General features: G+C 42.1%; 1 long non-coding RNA gene across 1 annotated transcript in view; it reads left to right on the top strand.

Moving 5' to 3' along the window:
* The first annotated feature begins 208 nt into the window (after positions 1 to 208).
* The window catches only part of LOC128146332 (uncharacterized), a 45,604-nt gene continuing 30,781 nt past the window's right edge, over positions 209 to 15,031 (top strand). The window contains exons 1-5 of the long non-coding RNA XR_008236734.1: positions 209 to 443; positions 2,113 to 2,175; positions 5,539 to 5,629; positions 5,872 to 6,070; positions 12,120 to 12,179. This is a non-coding gene — a long non-coding RNA (uncharacterized LOC128146332). The remainder of the gene's footprint in view (positions 444 to 2,112; positions 2,176 to 5,538; positions 5,630 to 5,871; positions 6,071 to 12,119; positions 12,180 to 15,031) is intronic.

Genomic DNA, 15,031 nt, shown 5'->3' with positions numbered 1-15,031 from the left:
TGTCCTGAAGAGAGATGCACAAAAATGTTGCAACAGTTTTGAGCCCAGTACTCAGTGTAACTCCTGTATCTGTTGAATGAAGTGATTTCTACTAAATTATCATTGGAAGTTCTCTACCATCTGTTACAAAGACTTTAAGTACAGAAATAAAGACTGGAATTTGAATACTAAATCAACAACTTTACCTACTTTAACAAAAAAGACTATAATATACGTATCCTGGAAGCTTGATTTAAAGTATGTTTCTGAAATGCTGCAATTATTTTATTTTTCTTTTGATGATCAGTTGTATTTTCTTTGCACTGACTTCTGTGTGGTTGTGTAATACTGCATGCTTATGTAGCCTTCAGATTTAGATTTGATAATCTACCTAACTTCTTACTTTCCTGAGTGGCTAGTCAGCCTGAATTTGAAGAATTGGGATGCTGAACCATCAATATCAGGTATGAAATACTTGAATACGTATTTCTTTCAGGAATAATGCAACATCTTATTGATAATAGCTAAAACTCCCTGTGTTTTAGATTTGAATTATTTGTTCCTGGTTTTGGTTTTTTTTGAAAAATAATCTAATTTCTGTTTGGGAGATTTCTAGGAAGTACCTAGTGAGTTTTACATCTAGTCCTATCCCTTAGTTGGGAAATTCAGGAAAAAAAAAAAAAAAAGGCAGCTTTTGAAAACCAGAAGATTAAACTGAAAATAAAAGCAGTGCTTTTCTAACACTTGGTTGGAACACAGACTATCTAGAGTGTGTCTTTTTCTGTATGCAAAATATTTCAATATTTTTCTTATTTCAAGCTATCAAAATCAACCCTTTCATTTGTCTTCTATAATGTGTTATGATGGCTCCGACTTCTGCCATTAGACTTGCTAAAATGCTGTTACCTTGTATTTCATTTTCTAGGGAGTGTAATGTTTATTTTCTTGCTTGATGTCATGGTAACAGAAACACTTCCTTTATATGATATCTAAGTTTGTGTTTTAAATACAAGCAGGGCAGGTTGGAGATTGCTGTATATCCCATGTGGAAAGACAGCACTAGCTTTCTGGGTGCCAGCACATACTCCCAGCTGTTGCTGTTGCTCTAGGGTCACAGATGCATCTCACACTGAATCAGTTAAAAATGCAGTAGCTCTGCTTGGGGACACAAGCTCAAATTTTCAGGGCCTGATTATTCTGTTAGTTTCGTATGTGCAATTCCCACTGAAGTCAGCAGAAGTAGTACATGCAAACCTGACAGGCTAATTTGGAGTCCAGAACTGCGAAGGATGTAATCATACATTTGATTTCTGCGGGTACTCAAGGTCTACTTCTCACGCATCTCCATGATGTTAGGATTTACCACAGCTTTTAAGGATTTGAATGGATCCAAAAATATTAGGTTACTTGTGATATTTTATTTTCAATGATCAGGGGAAGAAAAAGAGATCTGAAGTATATGAGCTCATGTTGGACAAGCCCAGAAAGAAAAATGTGTTCTACAGTGCTCTAAAACTGAGCTAAGAGTAATACAATGTATGGCATATTATGTATGGAAAAGAAATGTGAGACCCTGAGGGATGAAGGCAAACTAATCAAAGGAATAGCTAATGGCCTAGAAGGAGAACAGGGAACAACCTGGTTCTTACGGAGCCCACTCAGTTCTCAGTTCAGAGGGCCAGCGTACAGACTGTTGGGACCTGAGCCCAAGGTCTCAATGATTTTATCCCAAAGGGGTCAAATTCAAGGCAAATTCTTTATGTCTATATATTTTATTCTTTTATCAGAAATGGACAATTTCTTCCACACAGGGAACAGAGCCAAGTATTGGGGCTGGACCACTACTGCCACGTTTGCACAGGCTTCTACAAAATGACTTACGCCTGCACTCCCACAACACACCAGTAGTGCTGCTGGTCCGGCTGGCCTGCTGACTGATCAGCATCTCGGGGGGAAAAAAAATTGTCAAGTAAACTGGATTTGGCACCTGGATCATTAGTAGGTGATCTGAGAAGATGACCAGTAAGGTCTAAGCAAGCTGCCACTTGTTCCAATACGCGAATGGAGATCAAAGACACCTTTAATATGATGCTCCCAGTGTCAGTATTAACTCTGTTTCTCATCTGTTTTCAGATTAACAGGAGTGTGAAACCCGAGAAAGAAAGGAGGCTGGAGTGACGCTGATTACACTGGAAGGTATGGCAGCTGGCTGAACTAATGGAGAACAGAATTACAGATGTCCATAGGAATTGAAGGAGCCTTACAATAAAAAGGAAGGGCAGGCAGGGCAGTCTGCAAAATGGAGAACGTCAGGGTTTGCTGTGCCCTCTCTCTTGAAGCCTACAGCTTTGGGAAACGGTGAAGATGTAGTCTTAGGAATCCTGAATTTCTCTGGCATCCCCAAATACTCTAATTAATACTTGCAGGAGGAGGTGAAAAGTGCTGTTTGTGCTAGGAGCTATTAATGATCAGTTTTTAAACTATTTGTATCGTTTTTCTGTGATGACAGTAGAGGACCATGCCACTGAAATAAAGTAGGAGTTTCTAGCCTGTAACACTGAAAAAAATTAGTCCAAGGCCAAAGGTATTTAAGGCTCACGAGTAAAACAGTATGTGTAAGATGGACACAGTACAAGATGGCCCCAAGAACGAGTGGTAAATGTTAAGGTACTTAAAGATTTTAATAATTTTACATTTTCTGGGGTCTGGGAGAACTTAATTTGCATTCAACTTTACTGGAACACCTAGCCAGTCAAACGCTGTACCCCTACACAGCCTGGGATGGGAGGTACCCGACGGGTCACCGCTCAGCTGGAGGCTGTTGAGGAAAACCAGAGCGCCAGCAGGGGCTGGTTGTCCACCAGGCGTGAGTGACCACATCTGACCCAACCTGCAGCGGGCAGCGCGTCCCGCCGTTCTGCTGCGTTTGGGGGGGCCTGTGGCGAGCGCTGCGGTTACCTCCAGCACCGCCTGTCAGAAACGCGCTGCGCAGCCAGAAGGGGGCTGCCCGCTCGCCGTCACGCGCCCCTCTCCTCAGGCAGCCGTGCCCCTGTCGCTGCGCGGCCACGGGCTTCCCCGAAACCCTCCTCGCGCGGAGGGCGCGCGAACAGAGCCCCCGGGCTTGGATGAGGGGATTCGTACGTCCGCGGGCGCTGGGGGGACGCCGGGCACCGGCAGGACGGGGGCTGGCGGGAAGAGGTGAGCGCGGGCCTGGGCAGAGAGGGGCAGCCGGCCGCGGGCCGCTGCGCCCCGCGCGCCACCTCCCGGCGGGGGCGTGGGGGGGCGTGGGGGGCGTGGGGGTGGTGTGGCGAGGTGCCGCCGTGGCCGCCGCTGAGGCGGGAGGCGGCCCCGGCCGGCGGAGCGCGGCCGCCCCGCAGCGCCCCCAGCGGCGGCGGGGCCTCGCCGAGGGGCCGCGGGCTCTGGGGGCGGGCCCCGTCCCCGCCGTGAGGTGATGCCACCGCTCCGCCCCGCTTCGCCGGGGCTTCGTCCGTCGAGCAGAGCGCGGTTCTCCTGCCCGCGGGGCTCCGCGCCGTGGCCGAGAGGCCTCGGTGTTGGGGGAGGCCGTGGGCCAGGCCGCGAGGGGGGGCCCGCGTACGGCGGCGCCCGCAGAGAGGCGTCCTGGGGAGCGGAGCTTGGGGTCCCGGTCCGTGGGTCTCAGTCCCGCAGTTCCCTCTCTCCAGAGCCTTGAAACCCACCATCGGCCGCCTCCTGTCAGTTACAGCCTGTTCGGGCTGGTAATGGCTGAAAGTCACTGCCGACTTGCTAGTGGCGGCAGGCGAGTTGCTGATTTCAGTCAGTTTCACTGCACACCTGTTAATCGTCCCACGAAGTCTTGCTTTAGCTGCACCCCTCACCAGGAGTGCTGAGGACTGAGCTGCATGCAGCTTGAACGGTCATCTCCATCCAAGTGCCCTCAAGTCATGGTTGAAGCTTCATGGTCGTGATAGGGACAGGTTCACCCTGACTGCAGCAGCTCCGCCTAAGGAGACCACGCTCACCTCAGTTGTACGTTGTATTTGCTCTGTTTATCAGGGACTGATAAATAATTTTAACATAAATAATACGCAGCTCGTATTTTCACTTTGAACAGTTATGTAGGAGAGCATCTAACAAGATGAGGTTCTGGTATCAAATACTTAAACATTAGAGTAGGTGCTGTGCACGTCAACTGTGTGGACAAGAAACCTGGTACTTGGAGAATACAGGACAACGAATGCAGAGGAGGAGTTTGAAAGATGATAGTGGCGGTACTTGACTTAAGAGAGAAGAGGCATAAGCCAAGAGTGGAAAAGGTTGGAAAGAGAGCAATAAGGGATAGGGTTGGTAGGGCCAAAGGTAGGATGGATGGGGAGTGAGATCACTCGACCTGGATTCAGAGCTGATCATGAAAAGTTTACTACGTTCCCATAGTTTACACAGGACAGTTCTTAGCATTTTTTGTAATAATTGTTTTAATGTTGAAAGAAATCAAGAAGGTGAGCAGAGCAGACAGTCTGCATTATTAGGGAGAGCAGTAAACAAAGTACAGCAAAAAAGGGCAGTCCTATGGATGGAGAATAAGTAGTCTGATTTTTAGCTCAGTGAACTGAAAGTAATGGTGGGATATCCAGAAAGAAGTATCAGAGATAGAGGGAGAGGTGAGATCAGGAATCAGTAAAATAAATTTGCTGTATAATCTTGAGAAGGGGTAAGTTGCCTTAATAACTAGCACAGACGAAGGAGAAAATACAGAAAAATGTAAGTGTACTGGGAGAAGAAAGATGAAGGCTACTAGAGGAAAAAGCAGGGGGTCTGTCAGAATGAGAATAAGAGACTTGCTCTGGACAGAAATGAAGGACGTGTTATAAAGACTGATTGAGAAAAACTAATCTGGTAAGGAGACTTCTTGGTATGGCCAAGAGGTAATCTTTTGAGGTAGAGTTTGTAGAAGTTTGTGTAGTCAGGAGAGGGAAAAGATTTCAAATGTGGAACAATCAGCCACAAGTTAGCTTTTGTGGAGTTTGGCAGTTAGGTATTAAAAGCAGGTCCTAGTTGTGTGCCTATATATACATATGTATTTATGCCGAGGCTGTCCCTGAGTGTCCTGAGGGCAGTTCTATGTAAGCCCCTCTGCCCTGAAGTGGCAAGGCGGCAGTTTTGTGATGGCGGTTGCCCTCTGCATGTGTCTTGTACTGTAGCTGTTCTGGCTCATGCAGTGAATTTAGGTTCCTGTTAGAGGCTTATTCCTACAGGGAACAATATATGTAGCAGATGTTTGCAGTGACACAAAACAGCCTTTCGAAAGAAGCCACATTTTTTAAGTCAGCCCAAATGTGTTCCTATGTGAGAATGGCAAAGCAAACCAACTGAAGATGTGTACAGGCTTGTAACGTGAATTTCTAGTGCATATATATATTCTTTTCCGGTGTGGGACATCTAGTTCTTACTGTGGTGTCCAGGTGTGTCTGTTTCATGCTAGTCCTGCTCTTTGCTCAGGTTTTGATTCTGGATTGTGGGTAGCTTGTATTTTTTCACTAGCCTTTCACTGCATCTCTGAGGTAATTCTGCTTGTCTTGACAGGCCTTGATAGCACTTACCATGCACCTGGCTACGTGACTCCTATTCCCCTATCATGGGGAAGAGATGAGTTTTCTCCCTTCATGTGACAACAGTGATAAGAACAGTTAGTCTAAGTTGTACATACTGGTCATAAGATAGCACAGTTCTCCACAAATGTAAATGCATTTGTACTGTATTGCATTTATAAATAAAGGAATAAGAGCGAGTCTTAATAGCTAAGAAACATGTTATTCATACAGCTATCATAAGTGTGTTTGCTTCAGAGTAGAAGTTAGACAGAGGTAGACAAATAAATACAAACTAAAAGTACTCTTTTGGGAATTTGTTTTGGAGATGTTTTCATGTCATTGATATTTTTTATTTAATGCTGCTAGTAACCACACACTGTAAAGCGGAGCCAGCGTTTGGAAAATGCAATTTGTTCCTCAAAGAAAGGAATGAGGAAAGATGTTTCAGTGGGAGACTGCAAGTAAAGAGTGTTAATACTGCACTTAGCTGTGACTCACTTTGCAGATCCTGGCCTTACAGACAGGTATGTTTTCATAGAGCTTTGCACTTGTATTGCAGTGTCATTTATTGTTTCACCTTGCTTGGAGTAGCTGCAGGTTCATGGTGAAAGAGGCTGCACTGCTTGTTTCTGCTCCCATTCTGCTTACTTGTTTGCCTTGCCTGTCCCTTTGCATAAAATCTAGTGATGGTGTGTCTGCAGGAGGGAGGAGGATTGGTTCAGCAAGCTGATCTGATGGAAAACTGGCCTCCCCCAAATTAAACAGAAATATAGCCTTCTGTCACGCAGGGGAACTGAACTGATTGATTGAGATAGCGATTGCACGGTGTCCACATCCCATGCAAGGGAGGGGCTGGAAATCTACTGGTGCTTGTGGAAAGAATGTGTCGGAATAGGACCATCCCTTTGATGGTAATCTACAATTACACTGGGTTGATTATACTAGAAGGTCTTAAGTCACTCTTAAGGCAACTGAATGTATGAGAGAGAGGTCAGTATGAATTCATCCACATTTAGTAGTGTACACACATTACACAGTGGTTGGTATCTGCATTAGAGACTTTATGGAAACAAGTTTTATAGAAACAAGTTTGAGGTGGAATTTGCTTTTGGTTTGTGTGTTATTATGTATAAAAAGAAAAACAAGCAATTTGAGAAATTATCTACAAAACCAACAGTCCAATGGGTGATTAGTTTGCTGCTTTTTTTTTTTTAAATACACTACATCTGCTTGTACTACTCAGGTGGTACTAAATAGAAAAAATACAGCCATAACCAGCTGTTACAAAACTCTCCTGGTCTGTGTCAAGGACAAATCTTCACCAGCGTAAGACTGGTGAGGAAGTGGAGCTGTATTTCTTCACTTTGCTTACATGCATGCCAGAATCCAGGCCTTCAGCTGTAGAGCTAAAAAGTGCTGCACAGTTCCCCCCACTCCCCCCTTCATAAGATCTGTTGCATCACATGCAGAGTGTTAAAGCTATATGCTTTACGTTATTCTCAAGCAGCACAGAACTGTAGCTGTCACCAGCATCTTGTCTTGAAATTCTTTTCTGTATGCTCTTATGTTTGTCATTTAAGTTACTTATTTTTAAATTACGTCTGAATCAACATTTCAGATTATTTGGGGGGGAAGTGTCATGATTCAGGAGAGACCTGATGCAGTGTCCTTGCTAACACTGAGAATTTCTTCTTCAGCAGAACAGAAGTGCTGATAATGGGCAGTTCGTGATGCTCCATGTAAGAGCAAGGGTGGTGGAATTGCTCCACTTTGATGCTTTTGAGTTTTATCAAAAGTATCTCTTTGTGGTAACTGCTTAAATTCTGTAAAAACTTCTTGCTCAAAAGCATCCCTTCCTCTGTCTCTTGTGTGATTTTTAGTTTTTTTCCCTTCTTATGATACACTAACACTGGTTTTGTTGTATATGAGGAGGTAACATTTCACAACAAAAACAGCTGTGTGTAGTCCTTAGATTCCTAATTCTCTCTTCTCCTTCAAATGTTTAAGACTCATTTAACATGCTTCATATTACAGCTGTTCACTTAACTTTTTTTTTTTTTTACTTTACTTTTTAGGGTCCTGCTTCTTTGCATGCTTTAAAATAGTTCTAACTTTAATTTCTGTAATTCATTTTGGTCAATGAGAGATGCTTGCATTTCAGCTGCTTTGCTGCAAATGCTAACTTCTCTAAAGCAGAAGTACGCTCTTTGCCCAATTTAACTGTGGGACTTTCTGACCCTACACTGAACAACCCTCCTTTCTCTCCAAAGCTGGGATCTTCACAGGAAGAGTTGATGAACATGGGCAGTTTTGGGTGGGGTTTTTTGTTTGTTTGGGTTTTCTTGTTTGTTTTGTTCATTTGTTTTTGGCCCAATGTTGATTAAAAACCTGTTTCTTTGGTGCTGAAAAGTGTAGTGACGAGGGATACAGCCTGTACCCATTACTCTAATCTAAGTTTTAGTGGTGTTTTAATTATGAGTAGCTGTATGACTTCTGCGGGCATGCTCTACTGTCTGTGAAGAAAATCATGAATGTTTGAAGTCCAGAAGACAAGCTAAAAATTTGGTGTTTCTCCATTAAAAAGAAATTAATAGGTGGAGACTCAACTAAATATTACTTTCTCTTTCCTCATGATAACCCTGATTCCTTTTTAAAATAACTTTTTAATTAATTTTCTTTGGAACCTGTGGGAGGGCTGTTTCATGGATATTCTTAATGCTACTTTTATTTCCTTCTTGTACAGTATTATAACTAAATTTTTTTCCTAGCTCTGTATTGCCTGTTTGCCCTTCAGGCTGCACAGCTTATAAAATGAGATTTCTCTGCTTCTGGCCACTGATCTACAGTCTCTTTTCTGTTCTCTAATCTGCTGTTCTTTAGTACTTTGATTCCTCATGTTCTTGGGTGGCCTTTCTTAGCCCTCTCTTTTGGATTTAGTGTTTCCTCTAGCTTTTCCGAGGCTGCTTTCTCCATGTTCATTGTCTGTTTGGCATCAGCATGATCTGTAGCTTCGCTCTTTCTTCCTTTCATCCTTCACAAGATCTCTGCTGCATATGGTGGCCACCTTTCTTTAAAACTGCTTTAGCAAAAGCTCTTTCAAAAACTTAGGCAATCTACCATCTACCTTCTTTCCTGTTCTTATCTTCACTGTTCCCTCCCCACAATGCTCCTAGTTTGAGATCTGTCAACTCTGCATGATTAAATCAGTGTAAATAGTCTTGGCAAACAGTTTTGGGTTCTTATATATTGGCTCTCCCTGCGTCCTCAGATCCACCCCCCACCCCCCACCCTCCCCCCGAAAACCTGCTCTTTTCTCTCTCTGGGCACCGTCTCTTGAGCGCTGTCTCTTTCTCTGCTTTTTCTGTCTTTGTCTGTTGTCTCCAGGGCCTCCACTGTCACATCATACAGTTCTTCCATCATATCTGGCATTTCTGACCTGATCTTCCTCTCTAGCTTGCCTGCATTTTCTCATTAGTTACAGGCGTCCCCTACTGATTCTGTCAGACTTTTTTTTTTTTATAAGGTATTTCCTACAGCTTTTCTAGTTTTTTTTTTCCCTGTGACTTTTAAAAATGTCCTCTAACAACTAAAGCGAGCTGGTGGGGTTTTTGTGTTAGCTTGCCGGCTTTCTTCGTTTTTTGTTTTGCATATTGACTTCCTGGAGCCATTCTGAAAAATCTGCAGACCATCCCATTTGTAGTGCTTAACACCAGTACCATCTGTATTTCTAAAACTACTGAGGAGGGTTGAGGTTGCATGTTAGACTGCCTTTGTGGTTTTAGAGTTAACATGTTAAAGCTATCTAATGGCCATCATCATGTAATTTTTAAGTCTTTTAATATGGTTTGTTCCAAGTATGTTTCACTAACGGTTTATGCTGTCAGCGTGTTGCCTTGAGCTTCCAGTTGCACAGCTTCAGCAATCTTCACCTACTGACATTCTCTTTCCTAAGGCCAAGTTTCCCAGGAGATTTTTCTCATGTGACACAATCTTCTGTAAACTAGAGCGCTGAAACCTCTTAGCAAAATTAGTTCATCAGGCTTTAGTACTGGGTGACCTCACTGTGAAATAGCCTCTAAAATATATTTTATGTGTCCAGATTGTCTAGGTAATTCCATTAGTATCATTCTCATGGTAGCTGAGCAGGTAGATTGTCTTATTATCACAGTACCTGAATTAAATTCAGGCTAATTTAGTAGATGGTAAACTCTGCTGGTGATAGCGGTTCCATGTAACTCTTCGCTTCCATAAACTGCTCTCCATTTTTAATGTGAATTTTTTTTAGAGAAATGCAATTATCTTTCTCCTTGTTAACACCTTTGTTTTTTAAGTAATACACACAAAATAAGTGCAAATTGAGGTGATGTATTTGATGTACTGTCATAAAAGTAGGAGAGCTATCTCTTTTTTTTTTGTCAAAAACCACCTTTGAGTTAATGTTTCACTCATTTGACATTGGCATCTGAATTGGGACAGTTAAGATTGGTTAAGATTCATAGAGATGAGCATGGTATAAATTCCTGGATAGTGAGACTGAGCCACTAACTGTTTTTCATGGTAACAGAAGAACAAAGCTGTCAGTATCTGTATTGTTTTATCAAGCGTTCCTTCAAAATATGCAGAACTTCTCTTTCCTGAAATCAAGTGGACTGTAAAAAATTTAAAATATTTTGGGGTTTAAACTAGGCAAAAGAGTGACCTTGGATGGGGGAGATTGGGATAATTATAACACTTTTTATATTAATTTTTTTTCTAACTCGAGATATTGACTATATCAAGGTGAAAGGGAGTTTAGGTTCCATTGTTGGTTGTGCCCTAAGAATGCTTTGTGACTGTGGATTTATTTGCCGCCTTCTACTTCCACCCATGTTATGTGAACAGTAAAAGTCTGGAAACTTAATTTCTAATTTTTCTGTCAAGCCGTGAGTTTTACCAGTAGCCACTGTGTTTTGCTTTTGTTGGTTACATTGCATTCAGAACTGCCTTCATTGTTTCATACAAAGCAACAACATTGAAGTATGTTAAGGTTGCTATTGCGAGCCTGATTTATTGCTTCTCAAGTCCTTCCTAAAGTTTGTTAATGCTGGAACTTCCTGATGAAAAGATTTCGTGACATTTCCAGGAAGTTGTCACATCCTCTCCACCCTCCCAGCAACCACCCGCTCTTGGAAACAGCTGTAGCAGGTAGACTATTTCCACCAAAATGTTTGAAGTTTAGCAGTTATCTGCTGTGGAATACAGGATCTTAGAATGGAAAGTGTTAGGTGACTTTAATTTATAGGCTTGGCTATGGAGTTTTTATAATAATATTTGCCTTAAGGGGAAAAAACCACATGAGTTTGGGGAAACGAGAGGGTTGCTTTACCAAATCATAAAAATTAGCCTGCCTCCCTGACCAGCAGAGCTGTTCAGCACTTCTGGAGCAACAAGTAGCAGCTTCCTTGGATTGTGAGACTGCTGTGAAACACAGGTTGAATCACTGGGGTTGAGTAGTGATTCCCTGGCTCCATGTCCTTCCTTGAAGGCACAGGCTTGCATTAAGAGTAGAGAAAACTTGTGCTGCCTCTAGATGAGCTCCAGGAAGGATTGCACCAGGGAGGAGGTGTGCTGTTGCCTTTTGTGCTCTCTGTAGGGCATCCAGTTTTCCAGGTTGGTGTAAGAGGTTACAGGGAAGCTGTTCAATTTTAGTCCTAGAATCCCAGGGATGAAAATCAGCATGCTGTTAGGCATGCCAGCTGCAGCTGCCATATAGTCTGCTCGACTAGGTCAGACACTATCCTCACAATTGTGATTAAAAAGTGTTACTACCTAACTTTACGCAGCAATCTCAGTGCCTTGTAATTGTTCAGAGCAGCAATTCTAGTTGGGATTATTCATGTGACAAAGAACTTGGCAATGATACAATCAATTCTGAAATATCTCCTAGCATCTAATTTGCTATACGTTTATTGTTTCCCTTCACTACAATCTGATTAGTGCACAAAACCTGAATGGTATGAGTCTGCTATTAGGTTGGTTGGGTTTTTTTGTTCTTTCCAGCAGAAGTTCTGTTTCCTGCCTTCTGTTGAAAAGTATATAGTAATTCCTGTGGGAATGTGTTTCCTGATTCTTCTTTGAAATCCACTATCCTTCCTGATGTAGCTGCGCAGATAGTATGAAAGTCTTCTATCATGATAGTGCTTATGTGATAAATGTTACTTGACTCAGTATAATAAAAAGCTAGTTACTTTGCTGAAGCAGGTCCTCACTGATTATGGTATCAGTCTATCAGTCAGACCCCCTTGATTTGCTGTAGTCCACTGTGAAGACCTTAAAGAGTGGTGTAGTTGCAAGTGACAAGAGAGATGTTTCTTGCTCATGCCGAGGGAGGCAAAATCTCCTTCAAATCCCACTGGTCAGGCTAGCTGCACCTTATGTTCATTCTCCTAAGACATCTGGGTTTTTGCAGTGTATGTCACAGCTTGAAGAAGGGTTGAGTTGGAATGCCTTTTCTGCTGTTTTATATACCATGTAAATTTTCTTTTGAAATATGGCACACTGTATTGCTTACTAATTCTTAATAAATTCTTCAAGGGAAGACTTCTTGATCCTTTTGTGAAAAGAAGAGAAGGCTTTTACATGCAGTGCTGGCAAGTAAGTATGAGGTGAAAATAAGACAATCTTCTTAGTGTTCATTTGTAAGGCGAGAGTATATTCAACTAATAGCTTGTTCACTAATTGCATCTATTAATTTCTCAGGAGTTGCTGTCTACTGCAGTATACTCATTGCTTTCACAAGTAGTATAGTTCTTTAATATTAAAATCATTCTATTCATTTACCAAAAGAATTAAAAAGAGGAAATAAATGGTTTAACTGTCTATTGTCACATGCAAAATCCTTGATTTGTTAAAAGAACCATGTAGAGAGGAAGCATTTTATCTTAATCTCACTGAGTTCTGTTAAGCAGCAAAGAACCACTACTTTTGTGGCACAGAAGTCCACAGATCTGGCTCTGTGGTGGGTATCTCCTGTGGAGATCTTGCTCAAGGTTGGAAAAGCTCACACACTGAATCAGTAGGACCCAATTATTAGCTCTTTTCCCCCCACCAATGTGTGTGCGTGTGCACGTGCGCACCATTGCAGCCACAGTCACTAGTCATACACATGCTCCTGGCTGAGAGGAGTGCTGGAGCTTTTTAATTTAGAGAGCCCTGTTACTTGTGGGGATTATGTTTTGCGTTTAAAAAATTACCAGCTTTCACTGTAATGTATGACTGTAGAACACACAGCTGTTACTGCATTTTCAAACAAGGTGTTTTCAGCAATAACTGTTGCTTTAGCAAGTATTCAAACATTCACGACCCCCCCCCAAACAAATAAAACCCTTCTTTCCCCAGGCTAAACACAAACGATGTGAGCATAGCCAGTTATTCATAAGTAGGCTAGTTCCTTTTCCACTTCACACAGTCATTTAACAGGACAGGCTTGAATATTTCTATAAATTGATTTCTAGGCCATGCTGGATACTTTTTTGGAGGGGGTCTGCAACAAAGAGGCATATGGCCTTTGTGGAGTACCCTTCCAGCAGCCAGCATTCTCCTGCTCTTCCCCTTGCTGGACTTTTGTAAATCTCACGGCAGGACCTCATCCTATATGTGCAATGTTTGCTGATCTGGATTTGTGTAATCCTTGTTGGAGCTAAACTGTCTTTTTAGAGTTTTGAGGGGTGTTTTTTGCTGGTATTTTAGGGTTTTTTTGTGGTTATCCTGAGATACTGAGGCCACTCTGGCTTTGTCGAATAACTTTTTTTTTTCTTTTTTAATTCCACTTCAGGTGAATAGGATTCTACTACATGTGCTAGACATCAAGTGAAAACATAGCTACATATATTTTAACATCTTTAAGAATGTAAAAAGTGAACTAAAATAAATTAAGAATCCAAGTAGACAAAAATAAGAAAAAAGGTTTGCTTGTGTCTCCTGTTACACAGTAGAAAATAATTTAGAATACACTATATAACTTGGTGGCAAGGAACACTTCTTTTTGTCTTTAACAGCTCTCAGAAAAATTACATATAGTTCAGCAGTGTTGCTGTTACCAAAACCTCCATGGTTTTGAGCATAGGATGGCATGTGTCAAACAATGCCTGTTCAAATGAGTTTGTTGTTCGGGAGATCACTTATTAGAGAGTGCTTTGTGATTATGGTAATGCACTATGATTTGGGGCATTTGGCTTGTTTCTGTTGCAGTCTTCCAACAAGGCCTTAAGTGAGACAGTTAACCTTTCTTTCTCAAGCTTTTTACAAGCATTTGCAGTGGTTTTGGGTATGAACAAGCCTTAGGAAGATCTTCCCAGCCTTAAGGCAGTCATCCATGCTTCTAGCTACATATCCCTGTCTTTTTTTTGCATTGAGATGCTTTAGCTTTGAATTTTTTATTTGTCTCTATTTGCTGGCTAATGGAAAATATTTCTGTCCTCCTTTGAGAATAGTCGGAAAGACGTTTTGAGAGATTATTGGAATTAAAGTGATTTAGCATGCACCTTAATTGCAAAATGCCTAAATTTGACATTGCACTTCCCTAATCATTATTCCCATTTCATAGGCTAGTGTGGGTGTTGGTTCCTCATTAAATGACTTCTGAGGAATCTGGAGGTGGAACTGATGTGTATGTTATTGCTGAAATGTGTGTTACAGCCCATCAAAGGTGTGCAGTGTGGGCTGATCTCGAGCTCTTCATTGTATTGATAATTCCAAAATTTGCAGAAGAATTTTGTGGGCTTACTGCTTTAGATGTTCTTGCTTGCTGTTCTGACAAAGGCTTTATAAATAAATACAGAAATGCACTGTTGAATTCAAGTTTCTGGGCTCTGTTTGCTGGTGTTGTGTTTAAAGCAAGCTAGCAGAAGTTGAAACCTCTGTTGGGTCCCTAGCAGTGGTGGTCTTTCACCCTTTGGGAGCTGAGTAGCAAAGCTCAGACTACCTTGATCAGTGTCTATATATTAGTGATATAGTGCAGCATTGGTTTGGCTGTCCAGAAGAGGCAGGACCACGGTGAAGAGGAGCAACGAAAGACCGTACAGGCTTCCATTGGATGGTTTGTCCTTAGTTGTTGCTGCTTCAGAGGAGGATGGTTTGCATGTGCCTGAATTGAGCCTTATGTTTGAAATTACTCACCTTCTAAGGAGAGCTTGAGGAATCATGCTGCACAGTGAGAATGGTCTGCACTGTAGCAGAGTGACAACCAAAGGAACTCCTTGAGATAATTTATTAAGTAATATAGTAATTACCATGCTCTCCTTGTTTGTGTAAGGGGATGTGGCTGTGAAGGAGCCTGAGCACTATTTCCATAGGTCTTATTCTTCCTTTGTTGCCTTATTCATCCTTAGCAGCAGGAGTGAATGGCTGCTGGTGAAAATTAAAGCAGTCTTGAGGTTGCTCTCTTGTATGGTAAGTGCAGAGTCATTTGCACAGTACTCTCTAAGTTAAGCTTTGCTCTTCATCAC

This window comes from Harpia harpyja, chromosome 9, assembly GCF_026419915.1.
Source record: "Harpia harpyja isolate bHarHar1 chromosome 9, bHarHar1 primary haplotype, whole genome shotgun sequence".
In the NCBI taxonomy this organism is placed as follows: Eukaryota; Metazoa; Chordata; class Aves; order Accipitriformes; family Accipitridae; genus Harpia; species Harpia harpyja.
Note: the sequence above shows the minus strand (reverse complement) of the source record. Positions and strands in the feature narration are given on the sequence as shown.